Below are 20,240 nucleotides of genomic sequence, written 5' to 3' on the forward strand. Positions count from 1 at the left end.
GTTTCAGATTGGTCCCACATTCCCAATATTCTTTCAAAGCTTCGTCTTTCATCAGCCGCCTAGCCCTTATGTATGCTTCCTTTTTCATCTTAGCTAGTCTCACAATTTCACCTGTCATCCATGGTTCCCTAATCTTGCCATTTCTATCCCTCATTTTCACAGGAACATGTCTCTCCTGCACGCTAATCAACCTCTCTTTAAAAGCCTCCCACATATCACATGTGGATTTACCTTCAAACAGCTGCTCCCAATCTACATTTCCCAGCTCCTGCCGAATTTTGGTGTAGTTGGCCTTCCCCCAATTTAGCACTCTCCCTTTTGGACCACTCTCGTCTTTGTCCATGAGTATTTTAAAGCTTACGGAATTGTGATCACTATTCCCAAAGTAGTCCCCTACTGAAACTTCAACAACCTGGCCGGGCTCATTCCCCAACACCAGGTCCAGTATGGCCCCTTCCCGAGTTGGACTATTTACATACTGCTCTAGAAAACCCTCCTGGATGCTCCTTACAAATTCTGCTCCATCTGGACCTCTAACACTAAGCGAATCCCAGTCAATGTTGGGAAAATTAAAATCTCCTATCACCACCACCCTGTTGCTCCTACATCTTTCCATAATCTGTTTACATATTTGTACCTCTATCTCACGCTCGCTGTTGGGAGGCCTGTAGTACAGCCCCAACATTGTTACCGCACCCTTCCTATTTCTGAGTTCTGTCCATATTGCCTCACTGCTCGAGTCCTCCATAGTGCCCTCCTTCAGCACAGCTGTGATATCCTCTTTGACCAGTAATGCAACTCCTCCACCCCTTTTACCTCCCTCTCTATCCCGCCTGAAGCATCGATATCCTGGGATATTTAGTTGCCAATCATGCCCTTCCCTCAACCAAGTCTCAGTAATAGCAATAACATCATACTCCCAGGTACTAATCCAAGCCCTAAGTTCATCTGCCTTACCTACTACACTTCTTGCATTAAAACAAATGCACCTCAGACCACCAGTCCCTTTATATTCATCATCTGCTCCCTGCCTGCTCTTCCCCTTAGTCACACTGCCTTCATTATCTAGTTCCTTACAGGCTTTTGTTACTACCTCCTTACTGTCAACTGACCTCAATTGGTTCCCATCCCCCTGCCACATTAGTTTAAACCCTCCCCAACAGCGTTAGCAAAAGCACCTCCAAGGACATTGGTTCCAGTCCGGCCCAGGTGTAGACCGTCCAATTTGTAATAGTCCCACCTCCCCCAGAACCCGTCCCAATGTCCCAAAAATCTGAACCCCTCCTTCCTGCACCATCTCTCAAGCCACGCATTCATCCTGACTATTCTTTCATTTTTACTCTGACTATCACTTGGCACTGGTATTAATCCTGAGATTACTACCTTTGAGGTCCTACTTTTTAACTTGGCTCCTAACTCCCTAAACTCTGCATGTAGGACCTCATCCCGTTTTTTACCTACATCATTAGTGCCTATGTGCACAATGACAACTGGCTGTTCACCCTCCCCCTTTAGAATGTTCTGCAGCCGATCTGAGACGTCCCTGACCCGTGCACCTGAGAGGCAACATACCATTCGGGAGCCTCGTTTTCGACCACAGAACCGCCTATCTACTCCCCTTACAATCGAATCCCCTACGACTATAGCCCTTCCACTCTTTTTCACGCCCTTCGGAACAGCAGAGCCAGCCACGGTGCCATGGACCTGGCTACTGCTGCCTTCCCCTGGTGAGCCATCTCCCTCAACAGTATCCAAAACGGTATACTTGTTTTGGAGGGAGATGACCGCAGGGGACTCCTGCGCTGCCTTCCTGCTCTTTCTCTGCCTTTTGGTCACCCATTCCCTTTCTCCCTCAGCAATCCTAATCTGCGGTGTGACCAATTCACTAAACGTGCTATCCACGACCTCCTCAGCATCGCGCATGCTCCAAAGTGAGTCCATCCGCAGCTCGAGAGCCGTCATGCGGTCTAACAAGAGCTGCAGCTGGACACACTTCCTGCACGTGAAGGAGTCAGGGTCATCAGCCATGTCCCTGAGCTCCCACATTGAGCAAGAGGAGCATGATACGGGTCTGAGATCTCCTGCCATTTTTAATCTTAAGTTTAAACTTAGTTAAATGAAAAAGGAACGAAAAGTTTCTACCAATCACAATAAAACCAGAGAAATCGAAAAAGCCTTACCTTATAAACACCCCACCGAGTCCTTTTTTTTTGGTTAGAGGAGGAGGGCGGGTGGGAGACACTACAAGTGTGGTGTCTCGGGTTCAGAAACCGCCCAAATATATAGTGTTTTACTTACCCAGCAGCCCCCTGGCCTCCGCCGAAAAACAAAAGGAAATTAAATTTACTTTCAAACGGACTTTCCCAGCTGCTCACTCGCTCACAAGCTGCTCCCGAAAAAGCTGCTGCACTGAAAGGAAAGTTATTTTAAACCGCCCAAATATATAGTGTTTTACTTACCCAGCAGCCCCCTGGCCTCCGCCGAAAAACAAAAGGAAATTAAATTTACTTTCAAACGGACTTTCCCAGCTGCTCACTCGCTCACAAGCTGCTCCCGAAAAAGCTGCTGCACTGAAAGGAAAGTTATTTTAACCCGCCCAACTATATAGTGTTCTACTTACCCAGCAGCCCCCTGGCCTCCGCCGAAAAACAAAAGGAAATTAAATTTACTTTCAAACGGACTTTCCCAGCTGCTCACTCGCTCACAAGCTGCTCCCGAAAAAGCTGCTGCACTGAAAGGAAAGTTATTTTAAACCGCCCAAATATATAGTGTTTTACTTACCCAGCAGCCCCCTGGCCTCCGCCGAAAAACAAAAGGAAATTAAATTTACTTTCAAACGGACTTTCCCAGCTGCTCACTCGCTCACAAGCTGCTCCCGAAAAAGCTGCTGCACTGAAAGGAAAGTTATTTTAACCCGCCCAACTATATAGTGTTCTACTTACCCAGCAGCCCCCTGGCCTCCGCCGAAAAACAAAAGGAAATTAAATTTACTTTCAAACGGACTTTCCCAGCTGCTCACTCGCTCACAAGCTGCTCCCGAAAAAGCTGCTGCACTGAAAGGAAAGTTATTTTAAACCGCCCAAATATATAGTGTTTTACTTACCCAGCAGCCCCCTGGCCTCCGCCGAAAAACAAAAGGAAATTAAATTTACTTTCAAACGGACTTTCCCAGCTGCTCACTCGCTCACACGCTGCTCCCGAAAAAGCTGCTGCACTGAAAGGAAAGTTATTTTAAACCGCCCAAATATATAGTGTTTTACTTACCCAGCAGCCCCCTGGCCTCCGCCGAAAAACAAAAGGAAATTAAATTTACTTTCAAACGGACTTTCCCAGCTGCTCACTCGCTCACACGCTGCTCCCGAAAAAGCTGCTGCACTCAGTTGAAACTAAACACTACGAAGTCATTAAAAAGGAATGAAAGCAGACGGACCACCCGGCGTCGACCTGGGCACCAGAAATGACAATGGCAAACCCAGCGCTGTCGACCCTGCAAAGTCCTCCTTAGTAACATCTGGTGGCTTGTGTTAAGTTGGGAGAGCAACAGCCTGACATAGTCATACTCACAGAATCATACCTTACAGGCAATGTCGCAGACACTGCCATCACCATCCCTGGGTATGTCCTGTCCCACGGGCAGGACAGACTCACCAGAGGTGTCAGTAGAAAGGGAATTGCCCTGGAAGTCCTCAACATCGACTCTGGACCCCATGAGGTCTCATGGCATCAGATCAAACAATGGACAAGGAAACCTCCTGCTGATTATCACCTACTGCCCTCCCTCAGCTGATGAGTCAGTACTCCTCCATGTTGAACAGCACTTGGAGGAAGCACTGAGGGTGGCAAGAGCACAGAATGTACTCTGGGTGGGGGACTTCAATGTCCATCACCAAGAGTGGCTCGGGAGCATCTCTACTGGCCGAATCCTAAAGGACATATCTGCTAGTGCTGCTTGATGGCAATTTTGGTGACACCTTCCATCACTTTAGGCCCCATCAGTCTACTCTCAATCATCAGTAAAATGATGGAAGGTGCCATCAAGCGGCACTCGCTTAGCAATAACCTGCCTCAGTGACACTCAGTTTGGGTTCTGCCAGGGCCACTCAGCTCCTGACCTCATGACAGCCTTGGTTCAAACATGGACAAAAGAGGTGAGGTGTGAGTGATTGCCTTTGACATCAAGGCAGTATTTGACCGAGTATGGCATCAAGGAGCCCGAGCAAAACTGAGGTCAATGGGAAAACCCTCCACTGGCTGGAGTCATACCTAGCGCAAAGGAAGATGGTTGTGGTTGTTGGAGGTCAATCATCTGAGCTCCAGGACATCACTGCTGGCGCTCCTCAGGGTAATGTCCTCAGCCCAACCATCTTCAGCTGCTTCATCAATGACCTTCCTTCAATCAGAAGGTCAGAAGTGGGGATGTTCGCTGATGATTGCACAATGTTCAGCACCATTCATGACTCCTCAGATACTGAAGCAGTCTGTGTAGAAATGCAGCAAGACATGGACAATATCCAGGATTGGGCTGATAAGCGGCAAGTAACATTCGGGCCGCACAAGTGCCAGGCATTGACCATCACCAACAAGAGAGAATCGAACTAACTCCCCTTGACATTCAATGGCATTACCATTGCTGAATCCCCCACTATCAACATCCTAGGGGCACCATTGACCAGAAGCTGAACTGGAGTAGCCATATAAATACCGTGGCTACAAGAGCAGGTCAGAGGCCAGGAATCCTGAGGCGAGTAACTCACCTCCTGACTCCCCAAAGCCTGTCCACCATCTACAAGGCACAAGTCAGGAGTGTGTTGGAATAGTCTCCACTTGCCTGGATAGGTGCAGCTCCAACAACACTCAAGAAGCTCAACACCATCCAGGACAAAGCAGCCCACTTGATTGCCACCCCATCTACAAACAGTCACTCCCTCCACCACTGACGCACAGTGGCAGCAGTGTGTACCATCTACAAGATGCACTGCAGCAATGCACCAAGGCTCCTTGAACAGCACCTTCCAAACCTGTGACCTCTACCAACTAGAAGTACAAGGGCAGCAAATGCATGGGAACACCACCACCTGCAAGGTCCCCACCATGACACACACCATCCTGACTTGGAACTATATCGCTGATCCTTCACTGTCACTGGGTCAAAATCCTGGAACTCCATTCTGAATAGCAGTGTGGGTGCACCTATCCCAAATGGACTGCAGCGGTTCAAGAAGGCAGCTCACCACCACCTTCCCAAGGGCAATTAGGGATGGGTAATAAATGCTGACCTGGCCAGCGATGCCCAAAATCCCATGAATGAATAAAAAAAAGCTATCTCCAAAATGGTCACCCACTGCTACTTGCCCAGCTTCATTACTGAAGACTACATCTAGAATTGTGCCTCCTCTCATTGGGCTTGTGATGTGCTGGCTATTAAAGTTCTCTTGAATGCAGTTCAGGAATTTTGTGCCCTCTGTGCCCTTCACACTGTTTGTACCCCAGTTGATATTGGGATAGTTGAAATCCCCAACTATTATTTCCCTATAGTTTTGCACTCAGCAATTTGCCTACATATTTGTTCTTCTATCTCTCTCTCACTATTTGGGGGTCTACAGTACACTCCTAGTAGTGTGGCTGCCCCTTTTTTATTTCCGAGCTCCACCCATATGGCCTCATTTGATGATTCATTTCGCATATAATCCCTCCTCAAAGCTGTATGACTTCCTTAACTAATAATGCTACACTCCCACCTTTTTTATCCCTATGCCACATGAAAACTCTATACCCAGAGATGTTGAGCTGCCATTCTTGCCCTCTTTAAGCCAAGTTTCCCTTATTGCAATGTTATTGTGTTACCATGTGTGGGCACAATGGCGCAGTGGTTAGCACCACAGCTCCAGGAACCCGGGTTCGATTCTGGCTACTGCCTGTGTGGAGTTTGCAAGTTCTCCCTGTGGGTTTTCGCCGGGTGCTCCGGTTTCCTCCCACAGCCAAATACTTGCAGGTTGATAGGTAAATTGGCCATTGTAAATTGCACCTAGTGTAAGTAGGTGGTAGGGAATATGGGATTACTGTAGGGTTAGTATAAATGGGTGGTTGTTGGTCAGCACAGACTCAGTGGGCCAAAGGGCCTGTTTCAGTGCTGTATCTCTAAATAAAAATAAAAAGTGTGATGTTACTTTATCAGCGCAGGCTTGGAGGGCCGAATGGCCTGTTCCTGTGCTGTATTGTTCTATGTGTCTATCTGTGCCCTCATCTCATCAGCTTTATTTACTATATGAATATACATACAAGTATAAAAATTAGGAGCAGGAGTCGGCCATTCGACCCCTGGACCCTGCTTCCCCATTCAATAAGTTCACGGCTGAACTGATTACTCCACATTCCCGCCTACCCCCGATAACCTTTCACCCCTTTGCTTATCAAGAATCGATGTCCCTCTGCCTTAAAAATATTCAAAGTCTCTGCTTCCACCGCCTATTGAGGAAGAGAGTTCCAAAAACTCACCACCCTCAGAGGGAAAAAAATTCTCCTCATCTCTGTCTTAAATGGGTGACCCCTTATTTTTTAACAGTAACACCTGATTCCAGATTCTCCCACAAGGGGAAACATCCTTTCCACATCCACCCTCTCAAGACTCCTCAGGATCTGATATGTTTCAATCAAGTTGCCTCTTTAAATAAATAAATATCCTTTAACACTGCCAAATTCCTCTGCTGCACACTTTTTAAACTTTGCTTCTTCTGTCTTTCAGAGTCATTCGCTAATTTTCTGCCTCCCGTTCCCTGCCCTGAAATTGCCCTGTCTGAAACTGCCCACAGGTTCCCATCAAGCTGCCAAATTAGTTTAAACAATCCCCAACAGCACCTGCAAGGATATTCATCCCGGTCCTGTTCAGGTGTAGACCGTTCGACTTATATAGGTCCTACCTTCCCCAGAACTGGTCCCAATGCCCCAGAAATCGGAAGCCCTCCTTCCTGCACCATCTCTCCAGCCATGCATTCATCTGGTGTATTCTCCTATTTCTATACTCACTAGCATGTGGCCTTGGGAGTAATTTGGAGATTACTACCTTTGAGGTCCTGTTTGTTAATCTCTTTCCTAACTCCCTAAACTCAGCCTGAAGGATCTCATCCCTCTTTCTTCCTATATCGTTGGTACCAATGTGGACCACGACCTCTGGCTGTGCATCCTTGCCCTCCAGAATGCTCTGTAGCCACTCAGTGATATCCATGATCCTTGCACCAAGGAGGAAACCTGGTTTGCGAGCACTGAAATACCTTTCTGTTCCCCGAACTATACAATCCCATACCAGTATTGCTCGCTTGTATTTTCTCCTCCCTCCCTGCACAGCTGAGCCACCCATGGAGTTCTGGTCATGACTCTCACTGCACTCTCCAGAGGAACCCTCTCTCCCATCAGTACTCAGAACTGAATACCAGTTAGAAAGTGGGATGCCCTCCAGGGACTCCTGCACTACCTGCCTTGACCTTCTTGTCTGTCTGGCAAACTCCCAATCCCTCTCAGCGTGTGCTCTCTTCAACTCCGAGGTGACAACCTGCTGAAAAGTCCTATCCACGTAGTTCTCTGCCTTGCGGATGCACAACACTGACTCCAGTTGCTGCTCGAGTTCTGAAACCTGGAGCTCAAGCTTCTGCAGCTGGTGACACTTCCTGCAGATGTGTTTGTCAAGGACACATGGTGCATCCATGACTTCCCACATACCACAGGAGGCACATTCCACTTGGCCGAGCTGCCCTGCCATAACTTAGCTTTACAAACTCATTATTGCTCGTGTAATAAGTGTAATAAGTAGATTAATTTACCAGTTACTCACCAATCAGCTTCTTCCCCTGTACCATGGAGGCAGAAAAAGCAGAAAAGAAAAGAGACCAAACAGCACCTCCTTCCCCTAGTCAGTGAAGTCCCTCACACATCAACTCACAGCTTTACACTCTGCCCAAACAGCACTTTCTAATTAGTAATTATTATAAATTACACTAACTAAAACATTAGTAACCTGACCAATTACAAGGTAGCTATTTGAGGGTTTTTAAACAAAGAGCTTTCTCCCCCATCCTGATTTCAGGCGCCACTCTGGACACTTGCTTTTGATTCCAGGACACTGAGGACAGGGTGCTGCCGAATATCCAGTCCGTGTTGCTGCCCAAGAAAACCAGCGCTCCGGGCACCAAAACCAAGTCAATCTGCCAGGATTTTATCAAATACCCAAAGGCTCTTTTCAGATCCACCCACAGTATCTGAAAGGGCTGATTACTGTCTGAAGTCTGCTGTACCCACACCTCTGTCTATCCCTCTTCATCTAGAACAACCAGCGTCATCTTCCATTCCTTTCACCATCATGTGTTTAACTCGCTTCTCCTGATAGACAGTCAGATATCAATGTAATAATGAAATGATCTGTGTCAGTGCTGGCCATTTCCCTGTCCTGATTTCAGACCCCACTCTGGACACTTGTTTCCCATTCCAGGACCTACTTGTATTAATATTCAGCACCACCTGTCAGTCAGAAACTTGTCTCAATGAACTGATCCTTTCACTGAACTTCCAACTGCTGCTGTCTATTTCTCGAGGGAAAGAGCTGCTCACTGAATAAGGATGTGAGGGGAATGTAACCCGGCTGCTGGTGAGAAGGTCCCGTCTTCTCAATCAAAAGCCTTTGATTTTACTACAGTGATTCCCAGATTCCCAGCTGGTCCGTTGAGGATTTTGTTTTCACAGAAATATCTTGTTAAATACAAATCTGATTCCAACATGTCAGTAACAGGACAGAATGGGAACCTTTTAAAAGGATGAAGCAACTATTTCAGTGGCTTCTCACTGTCCCCCTGAAGCCCGTGTGAAGGGGAATTACCAATAGTCTGTAATTTATTACTTCCACACCGAGTTTGAGTTATTTTTCACGTGAAAGATTGCTGAACGGAGTGTTTTCCTGTCAGTTCCGGATAAGAAGTTGACAAAAATTGGCAAAATAAAGCTGTTCATAAAATAGCACCAGCAATTTGAGTCGGTAAAAGCAAAATTGTGTTTTAAAAGCGTTTTTTTAAAGCGTGACGGGAAAATAGATTTTTATGTACTTTTCCAATCGATCACTTCTTTTCCACAGTGAAATTGGCAGCTTTCACGAATTCAAATATTCTGCCAGGTTGACAGGTTCAGCCAATGAATTTTTGTATTTTGTGCTTCGAGGTTCTCCGATTGGATCATTCATTTTATCTAATGGCCGTGTGGCCTAATGAATAAGGCGTTTGACTTCAGTGTATTTTATGAAGTTATTGGAAGATTGTCGGTTCGAGTTCTGCCACGGTCATTTTGACCCAAAGGGGTTATGCAGGGCTTTGGGGATCGAGTCAGGGACTGAACAGATTGGAAACCCGACATGGACTTGATGGGGCGAATGGCCGCCTCATGTGGAAAGAGATGCAGTGGTTTTTGTCGAGGTTCATCCCAAGCAGCTCTGTAACACAGGAGTCTGTGCTCTCCGGGCTGTTCCCAGGGACGCACACCGAGACAAACATCAACTGCTGCTGGAGGACTATCAATTCGGTGAAAGACGCCCTTTGGTCTGCCCGAAACTTGCTGGTCTTCCAGCGCAAAGAATTGTCCACCACCGAATGTTGCAGACTGGCACATTCCAAGGTCCAGGACCACGTGCTGAGGGACACACTAAAGCTTGGGGCAGCCGCAGCAAAGGCTCAATGGGGAAAGACCACAGTGTAAGGACCCCCACCAAGCTGAACTGAGGGGCTGGATCCATGGGAAACCCCTCGAACTGTATCGTTGATATTTTCATTTGCTGTAAATGTGAAACTGTAATTGGCATGACAATAGTGAAATGGAAGGGTTGTGAAGAAACTCATGATAGTATAGAAGGAAACTGATCTCCCTTGCAATGTTTGTATTTTTTGGTGCTGTTTGAAACTGTTTGGCAATGTAGTTTTTGCAGATTTTTATTAATAAAGTATATTTTGGAAATAAATAAAAAGTGCTGTCACTGACTTTATGAGAAGAGGGTGACCAATCAGAAGTGGGCTGGGGTTACAGCAGGTTCAAACTGCAGGAATTCCAGGTCCCTGAATGACTGAGCTGAAACTGATCAGTTTCACTGCAGGAAACACCGTCTCGGGGGAAATAACATCACAAATAATTCCATTTGACTAATTATTCAATTATAAAACAATGGGCAGATGTGAAGGTGTGATGTTACTTTTCACTGTGAGGGGAGAATCCGCCATCTGGGTAAATCAGCAACTTTATAACATCGTCTGTACGTTTGGAAAAGAAACGATGAAAACTCTCCCCATAACCCTGGTGCGGTGGAAAGGCTCAATTCAGAGATTGGAATATAACGAGAGCACAACATAAATCATTAACTGTTATTTCCGGCATAAAACACACCCCAGCTCCCGTTCCCAGGTCACTGCTGTCCCTATGAGGCGGTGGGTGACTCTGAAAATAGACTTTGTTTTGTGTTTGAGAGAAACGGTCGAGTTTTTCGACTGGCGAATCCACAGGGAATGCAGCCCTCCAGTTTCAGAGCGGACACCACATGGTTACATCTTGCGCTTGACCTGCTCAGTGCAAGTGACCGCTTCACTGATGCTGCATTCTGCAGGAAAACCACAAAGATCCTCCCAGGCAGTGAAACTCATCTTCCCAGAATCTCCATACCAGATTGAAACAGAAAACATAGACAAGGTTCAAGAGAGTTACTTAGCATTAAAACCAATGAAATAAACCAATTCTAGAGAGATGTTGGTGCAGCTTTTTCAGAGAGATTGTGGGTGTTTCGAGTGTTTTCACTACATGGTGGAGTTTTACTTGGAGTTGATGTACTTGGTCACTCAATTTGTCCCTTCTCACATTCCGAGCGCTTTGTTGGGTGGAAATGTTTCTTCAGGCAGTTTCAACAGCTTTGAGGCGACTTTGAGTCAGAAACCAGAAATGGGAGTACGGGACACAGACAAGGAATTGAGGCTGAACCTTTATAAATCTCACTGGTTATAGGCCTCAGCTCGAGCATTGTGTCTAATTCCATGTTCCACACTTTAGCAGGAATGTCAAGGCCTCAGAGAGGGCACAGAGGAGATTTACTAGAATGGTATCAGAGATGCACGAATTCAGCTAATGTGGAAAGAATAGGGGTCTGGGGTGTGTGAAGCTGGGGTCCTTCTTCTTCGAGCAGAGATAGTTAATAGTTGTGTTCAACATTGTGAAGAGTTTTTATAAGAATAAAGAAGTTTGACTACAATTAGACAGAGCCTTGGTGAGATCACACCTGGAGCACTGTGCACAGTTTTGGTTCCCCTTACCTAACGAAGGACATACTTGCCTTAAAGGAAGTTTAACAAAGTGTCACTCGATTGCTTCCTGGGATGAGGGAATTGTCCTTTGAGAAGAGATTGAGTCGACAAGGCCGATATTCCTCGTACTCGGCCCTGTGGGACTGGTCGGCCCGGACCTGCTGGAAGTATACGAGAGTATGCTCCTGGCCGGCAGCATGTCAGAATCCATGAGGAAAGGCATCATCACCCTCCATCTCACTGCTTAATGTTGACTACAAGATTCTGTCCAAAGTCATAGCCAGTCGAGTCAAGTCTGCTCTGGAGTTGGTGATTCACCCCGATCAGACCTGTACTGTACCCGGCAGGAAGATCTCTGATAGTCTCGCACTACTCAGGGATACGATCGCCTACGTACGGGACAGAAGGGTGGACACCTGCCTCATCAGCCCGGACCAGGAGAAGGCTTTTGACAGGATATCGCACACCGACATGATGGACGTGCTTTCCAAAATGGGGTTTGGGGAGGAAATCTGCAATTGGATCCAACTGCTCTACACAAACATCAGTAGCGCAGTCTCAATCAACGGGTGGGAATCGGAAAGTTTCCCGATCAAATCTGGAGTCAGACAGGGCTGTCCTCTATCCCCGGTCTTGTTTGTTTGCTTTATTGAACCCTTTGCTGAGTCTATTAGGAAGGATGCGAGCATAAGAGGGTTGACAATCCCAGGCAGCGGAGGCACTCAGGTGAAAACCTCCCTGTACATGGATGATTTTGCCGTCTTCTGCTCGGATCCGCTGTCCGTGCGCAGACTGATGAGCATCTGCGACCAGTTCGAACTGGCCTCGGGAGCCAAAGTTAACCACGGCAAGAGCGAGGCCATGTTCTTTGGGAACAGGGCTGACCAATCCTTTGTCCCCTTCACCGTCAGGTCAGATTACCTGAAGGTGCTGGGGATATGGTTCGGAAGGGCCGGGGCGTGCACCAAAACATGGGAGGAGCGAGTAGCCAAGGTACGACAAAAGTTGGGTATGTGGGGGCAGCGATCTCTCTCCATTGTGGGTAAGAACCTGGTCATCAGGTGCGAGGCGCTCACGTTGTTACTCTACAGGGCGCAGGTCTGGCCCATACCCCACTCCTGCGCTGTGGCAGTCACCCAAGCCATTTTCTGCTTCATCTGGGGATCTAAAATGGACCGGGTCCGGAGGGACACGATGTTCAAATCTCTGGACAAGGGCGGGAAAAATGTACCCAACGTGGCCCTCATCCTGATGGCCACCTTTGTGTGTGGCTGCATCAAGCTGTGTGTAGATCCCCAGGACGCAAACTCCAAGTGTCACTACGTGCTGAGGTTCTATCTGTCCCTGGTGTTGTGAAGGATGGGCTTGGCCACATTGCCGCGGAACGCTCCATGCAGTTGGACCGTGCCGTACCACCTATCCTTCGTGGAGCAGTTTCTGCGGGAAAACACCTTTGACCACCGGTCCATCAGGCAGTGGTCTGCACGGAATGTCCTCAAGGCCCTACGGGAAAAGGAGACGGTGGATCCTGTCGCATGCTTCCCTGAGCAGACTGTCAAAGTCATTTGGCGGAATGCCTCATCACCAGAACTTTCAAACAAGCACCAAGACGTAGCTTGGCTGGTGGTGAGAAGGGCCCTCCGCCCTCCCCATCAGATCCTTCATGCACACCCGACGTCTCGCCCCCGCCGCACAGTGCCGCCGCGGTGGCTGTGTTGGGGAAGAGACGGTCGCCCACCTCCTCCTGGAATGTGTTTTCGCAAAGCAGGTGTGGAAAGAGATGCAGTGGTTTTTGTCGAGGTTCATCCCAAGCAGCTCTGTAACACAGGAGTCTGTGCTCCACGGGCTGTTCCCAGGGACGCACACCGAGACAAACATCAACTGCTGCTGAAGGACTATCAATTCGGTGAAAGACGCCCTTTGGTCTGCCCGAAACTTGCTGGTCTTCCAGCGCAAAGAGTTGTCCACCACCTAATGTTGCGGACTGGCACATTCCAAGGTCCAGGACTACGTGCTGAGGGACGCACGAAAGCTTGGGGCAGCCGCAGCAAAGGCTCAATGGGCAAAGACCACAATGTAAGGTCCCCCCCACCAAGCTGAACTGAGGGGCTGGATCCATGGGAAACCCCTCGAACTGTTTTGTTGATATTTACTTTTGCTGTAAATGTGAAACTATAATTGGCATGACAATTGTGAAACGGAAGGGTTGTGAAGAAACACATGACAGTATTGAAGGAAACTGATCTCCCTTGCAATGTTTGTATTTTTTGGTGCTGTTTGGAAACTGTTTGCAATGTAATTTTTACAGATTTTTATGAATAAAGTATATTTTGGAAATAAAAAAAAAATATTCCTCAGAATTTCGAAGAGTGAGAGGTAATCTTACTGGCACCTAAAAATCTTAAGGGATTTAACAGGGTAAATGCTGGGAGGATGTTTCCTCTGGCTGGGGAATCTTGAACTAGGGATCACAGTCTCAGTATAAATGGCTCAATCATTTAGGACTGAGAAGAGGAGAATTTTTTTACACTCAAAGCATTGTGAATCTTTGGAATTCTCTACGCACGGTGGTTAGCACCGCGGCCTCACAGCTCCAGTGACCTCGGTTCCGTTCAGGGTATTGCCTGTGCAGAGTTTGCAAGTTCTCTCTGTGACGGCGTGGGTTTCCGCCGGGTGCTCCAGTTTCCTCCCACAGCCAAAGACTTGCAGGTTGATAGGTAAATTGGCCATTGTAAATTGCCCCTAGTGTAGATAGGTGGTAGGAGAATGGTGGGAATGTGGTAGGGAATATGGGATGAATGTAGTATTCGTATAAATGGGTGATTGTTGGTCGGCACAGACTCGGTGGGCTGAAGGGCCTGTTTCAGTGCTGTATCTCTCTATGACTCTAGAGCTGTGGATGCTCAATCATTGGGTATATCCAAGAGAGAGATCGATAGGTTTTTGGATACTAAGGGAATCAAGGGATCTGTGCTAGTGTGGTAAGATGGAGTTGATGTAGGAGATCAGCTGTGATCTTATTGAATGTCAGAGCTATTTCGATGGGCCGAATGGCTTACTCCTATTTTTTATGTAAAGTTCCATTCCTCCCAGGGAATATTTTATTTTCAAAAAGAGAAATACTGCTCACTGGAAATCTGAATAATAACAGAAGATTCTGGAAACACTCAGCAGTTCCAGTAGAATCTGTGGAGAGAGGAAGGTAGGAGCAATGTTTCAGGTCTATAGAAGGGTCACAGAACTGGACCATTAACCCGAGCTTCTCTTCTCCACAGTTGTTTCTGGACTGGCTGAGTGTTTTCAGTATTTTAGGCTTTTTCTTTCTGTATTTCATCCTTTTCCCATTTGACTATTTGCTGTGAAACTTTCAGCGTTGTGCTCAATTCTTTGTGTCGTTGTGTTTTCTTTATTTGAAGCAATGTAAATAGTATCCTGAAATGAATTTGCCAAATGGTTGGGCAATTTGTTACAACCAGTTTTTGAGCAAGTTCTCCACATACACAGTGAAGGATTCCTTCACATTTGTGAAGACCATACAGGACTTGCATATCGATAGCAATGCCGTGTCCATGTGTTCATTTGACATTGCTAGCCGATTCACCAATGTACCACTTAAGGAAGCCATAGATATTTGCACTGCAGTGCTATATCATGGCAATCTCGACCCGTCACCATTGTGTGAATCCGTATTCATTGAACTTATGAACTCGGCAACTTGCACAGTTGAGTTCAGTTTTATTGACACCATGTATCGCTGGTGTTGCCATGGGATCCCCTCGAGGCCCAGCTCTCACAAACATCTTTGTTGGATTCCATGACAAACCTGTTTTTAAGGGAATGACACCTAACCTCCGAACTCTTGCATATTTCCAATATGGAGATGATACGTTTGCTATATTTGAACCCACAGCTGCATGAAATAATTTCCTTGCACGTCTTCATGGGCTCCAGCCTACACTCAAATTCACCTTTAGAATGGAGCAGTCAAATGAGTTCCCTTTCCTTGATGTACTACTTGAGAAATCTGCTAAGGGGTTTTCTACCACGGTCTATCGCAAACCTACCTTCCCAGGTCAATGCACGCGTTGGGATTCTTACAGTTCCATGAACTATAAGATTGGCCTTTTCGGCAACCAATCACTGACCGACATTGGCTCCTGGTCCAGCAACAACTCAACCTCAAAATCCTCAGACCTGCTGAGTGGTTCCAGCATTTCTTGTTTTTATTTCAAAATACTCATCCTTGTTTCTAAATCCTGATGTGTTCTCACCTGTCCCAACCTCCTTCCTCCCTCCGTAACCACCTCCCTCCCTCCCTCTGTAACCACATCCCTCCCTCCGTAACCACCTCCCTCCCTCCCTCCGTAACCACGGAGTCTTATCGAAAACCTCATAAATAGGGCTGAGCCATTTGCTCACCATGCAAGCTTGATGCTGAAATAGGGCGAATCAAAGAAATCCTGCATTACAATGGCTACACTGATCAGATCATTTCTATCTGTATATTACACAAACTTATAAATGGGCTGAAGGTCGTCATTTTGAGCCCTGAAAAGTGCCCAGTCTCCCTCAAATTACCCTGGAAGGGTAATATATCCCCAGTATTTGAGTAACAGGTGAAGCTCGCTGTTTCCTGCTGTTACTATGCAGGAGCAACAAGTGTGGTGTTCGCCACTAACAGGATGCTGCTGTCAAGCAAAAGAGACGTCCTGCCTATCACACAAATAAGTAACGTGATATATGAATTTCAATACCAGTGTGATGCTAGGTTTCTAGACCGTACATCACAAAACTGGCGGATTGTATCAAATAACATGTCCCTTCCGCTGTTCGCAATGGGCCCTACCCAACCAACCCGTGCTTGCAAAACTCAAAACACAGTATCCAACATGAGATGTGATTCCACAATAGGACAACATTTGCTAAATAATTCTCAGTGTGCTAAGAATTACACTGACAACTGATTTAAGACTGTCAGTAGGGCTCGCAGTGTGGTGCATTGGTGTGTACGGTAAGCTACATATATTAATACACAGGGCCCTGTTCTTTGCAGACAGAAAGAACATGCACACATATTATGCCAGTTTCAGCTAAACAAAATAAGTGACAGCCATTCACTGGCTCATTCCACAGGGCAATGCCTTGACCAATCAGAGTCAAGCTGCCTGGTTTAAATTTCAAACAAAGCTGGGCAGTTATCTGTCAGTTACCATAAACTGGTGCATTCTGAATGGCAATGCCTCGACCAATCAGAGTTCACTTGCCAACCAATCAGCACTCTCTTCTCATACAGAAGAAAGTTGTTGTTTTCCTTTAAATTGGTATTCTTGTGGATTGCCCTGCTGAGTGCAAGACGAAAACAACTGGCTACCAAAGTTTGGACAACATGTCACTATTTTCACGAAATGATTACTTTTATTTTCAATATAAAAATATAAAGCAATATGAGTGTAACATTTACAGACAAATTCTATTACTTCACATTGCCTGATTCTTTCACACTGACAGACTATGTGAACTACTGTCCCGATTATGCAGTTCTCACTTCCAGTTAGCAAATGTCAGCAATCTGTGATACAGTGCAGTTTACAGACCAGACCATCAATCACAACATGCAATAATTGTTCAGCTTATGTTGGACTGGTGGGATTTAGAAATACTAGGAATTGAGATGAGCTGTTATTGTATTTAATTATTTGTTTCATGGGATGTGGACGTCGCCAGCCAGGCCAGCATTTATAGTCCATCCCTAATTGCCCATGAGAAGGTGGTGGTGAGCTTCCTTCTTGAACCACTGCAGTCCATGTGGGGTAGGTACACCCACAGTGCTATTAGGAAGGGAGTTCCAGGATTTTAACCCAGCGACAATGAAGGAATGGCGATATCGTTCCAAGTCAGGATGATGTGTAGCTTGGAGGAGAACTTTCAGGTGGTGGTGTTCCCATGCATCTGCTGTCCTTCTCCTTCTAGGCAGTAGAGGATGTAGGTTTGGAAGGTGCTGCCTGAGTAGCCTTGGTGCATTGTTGCAGTGCATCTTGTAGATGGTACACACTGCTTCCACTGTTCGTCAGTGGTGAAGGGAGTGAATGTTGTGGACGTGGTGCCAATCAAGCGTGTTGCTTTGTCCTGGATGGTGTCGAGCTTCTTGAATGTTGTTGGAGCTGCACCCATCCAGGCAAGTGGATAGTATTCCATCACACTCCAGACTTGTGCCTTGTAAATGGTGGACAGGCTTGGGGAGTCAGGAGGTGAGTTACTCACCGCATGCTTCCTATCCTCTGACCAGCTCATGTCGTCACACTATTTATAAGGCTACTCCAGTTCAGTTTCTGGTCAATGGGAACCCCCAGGAAGTTGATAGTGGGGGACTCAGCGATCGTAATGCCGTTGAATGTCAATGGGAGATCGTTACATTCTCTCTTGTTCGAGATGGTCATTGCCTGGCACTTGATGGCGCGAATGTTACTTGCCACTTATCAGCCCAAGCCTGGATATTGTCCAGGTCTTGCTGCATTTCTACATGGACCTCTTCAGTATCTGAGGAGTCGCGAATGGTGCTAAATTTTGCAATCATCAGTGAACATCCCCACTTCTGACCTTATGATTGAAGGAAGGTCACTGATGAAGTAGTGAAGAAGGTTGGGCCGAGGATACTACCCTGAGGAACTCCAGCAGTAATGTCCTGGAGCTGAGATGATTGACCTCCAACAATCACAACCATTTTCCTTTGTGCTAGGTACGATTCCAACCAGTGGAGAGTTTTCCTCTTGATTCCCATTGACTCCAGTTTTGCTCTGGCTCCTTGATGCCATACTCAGTCAAATGCTACCTTGATGTCAAGGGCAGACACTCTCACCGCACCTCTTGAGTTCAGCTCTTTTGTCCTTGTTTGAACCAAGGCTGTAATGACGTCAGGAGCTGAATGGCCCTGGCGGAACCCAACTGAGCGTCACTGAACAGGTTATTGCAAAGCAAGTGCCCCGTCGATGACATCTTCCATCACTATACTGATGATTGAGAGTAGACTGATGAGGCAGTAATTGGCTGGGTTGGATTTGTCCTGCTATTTGTGTACAGGACATACCTGGGCAATTTTCCACATTGCCGGGTAGATGCCAGTATTGTAGCTGCACTGGAACAGCTTGGCTAGGGGCGCGGCAAGTTCTGGAGCACAGGTCTTCAGTACTATTGCCGGAATATTGTCAGGGCCTGTAGCCTTTGCTGTATCCAGTGCCTTCAGTCGTTTCTTGATATCACGTTGAGTGAATCGAATTGGCTGAAGACTGGCATCTGTGATGCTGGGGACTTCAGAAGGAGGCCGAGATGGATCATCAACCCAGCACTTCTGGCTGCAGATTGTTTCAAATTCTTCATCCTTATCTTTTGCACTGATGTGCTGGGCTCCCCCATCATTGAGGTTGGGGATATTTGTGGAGCCACCTCCTCCTGTTGGTTGTTTAATTGTCCACCACCATTCATCATTGGATGTGGCAGGGTGTAGATCTGATCCGTTGGTTGTGGGATCACTTAGCCCTGTCTATTACATGCTGCTTCTGCTGTTTGGCATGAAAGTAGTCCTGGGCTGTAGCTTCATCAGGCTGACGCCTCATTTCAAGGTATGCCTGGTGCTGCTCCTGGCATGCCCTCCTGCACTCTTCATTGAATTAGGGTTGATCCCCCAGCTTGTTGGTAATGTTAGAGTGGGGGAATATGCCGGGCCATGAGGTTATAGAATGTGGTTGACTGCAATTCTGCTGCTGCTAATGGTCCACAGCACCTCATGGATGCCCAGTTATACATTGCTAGATCTGTTCAAAATCTATCCCATTTAGCACAGTGGTAGTGGCACACAACACGACAGAGGGTATCCTCAATGTGAAGACAGGACTTCATCTCCACAAGGACTGTGCAGTGGTCACTCCTACCAATACTGTCATGGACAGATGCATCTGCGGCAGGCAGATTGGTGAGGATGAGGTCAAGTATGTTTTTCCCTCTTGTTAGTTCCCTCACCACCTACTGCAGACCCAATCGAGCAGCTATCTCCGTTAGGACTCGGCCAGCATGGTCAGTAGTGGTGCTACAGAGCCACTCATGGTGATAGACATTGAAATCCCCCAGCCAGACTACATTCTGTTCCCTTGCCACCCTCAGTGCTCCCCCCAAGTGGTGTTCATCAGTCTCTCGCTGTCTCTTGCTGGTTTGCTCAGTACCTTTCTCTGTCTGTTCATTTCTGAGTCCTGATAATCTCTTCCTGGTTTTCTGTGTGTCTTTCTCTGCCTGCCTCATTGTCGGTGCTGTTACTCAGTGTCCTTGTGTCATTGTGCAGTGAGGGTGAGTCCGTCAGCACGTGTGTTGCTGAGTCCAGGATTCTTGAGCATTCAGACGACAATCCTATTTTTATAAAAACATTGGGGAAATGAACATATTTCACTAACGGGCAGCTAAAATTTAAACCAACAGTTAGCAGAGTGGCGCAGCGGAAGCGTGCTGGGCCCATAACCCAGAGGTCGATGGATCGAAACCATCCTCTGCTATTTATGTTCGGTAATAAGACAAACAGTTCACTTTCAAAACATCAAGTGTTTCCTTTTAATTACAAGATGCGCTCGATTGCGATCAGCTGGTTTGCTCAGTACCTTTCTCTGTCTGTTCCTTTCTGAGTCCTGATAATCTCTTCCTGGTTTTCTGTGTGTCTTTCTCTGCCTGCCTCATTGTTGGTGCTGTTACTCCGTGTCCTTGTGTGATTGCGCAGTGAGGGTGAGTCCGTCAGCGCGTGTATTGCTGAGTCCGGGATTCTTGAGAAATCCGACTGCAATCCTATTTTTATAAAAACATTGGGGAAATAACACAAACAGTTCACTTTCAAAACATCAAGTATTTACCCATAATAACAAGATGCTTCCAAAGGCACTCGATTGCAATCAG

The 20,240-nt window shown here is 46.8% G+C and overlaps 1 non-coding gene across 1 annotated transcript; it reads left to right on the plus strand.

The window, feature by feature from the left end:
* The first annotated feature begins 19,777 nt into the window (after positions 1-19,777).
* trnam-cau (transfer RNA methionine (anticodon CAU)) lies at positions 19,778-19,849 on the plus strand. The gene has a single exon. It is a non-coding gene; the product is annotated as a tRNA-Met (tRNA).
* Positions 19,850-20,240: the final 391 nt, after the last annotated feature.

This window comes from Heterodontus francisci, chromosome 28, assembly GCF_036365525.1.
Source record: "Heterodontus francisci isolate sHetFra1 chromosome 28, sHetFra1.hap1, whole genome shotgun sequence".
NCBI classification, from domain to species: Eukaryota; Metazoa; Chordata; class Chondrichthyes; order Heterodontiformes; family Heterodontidae; genus Heterodontus; species Heterodontus francisci.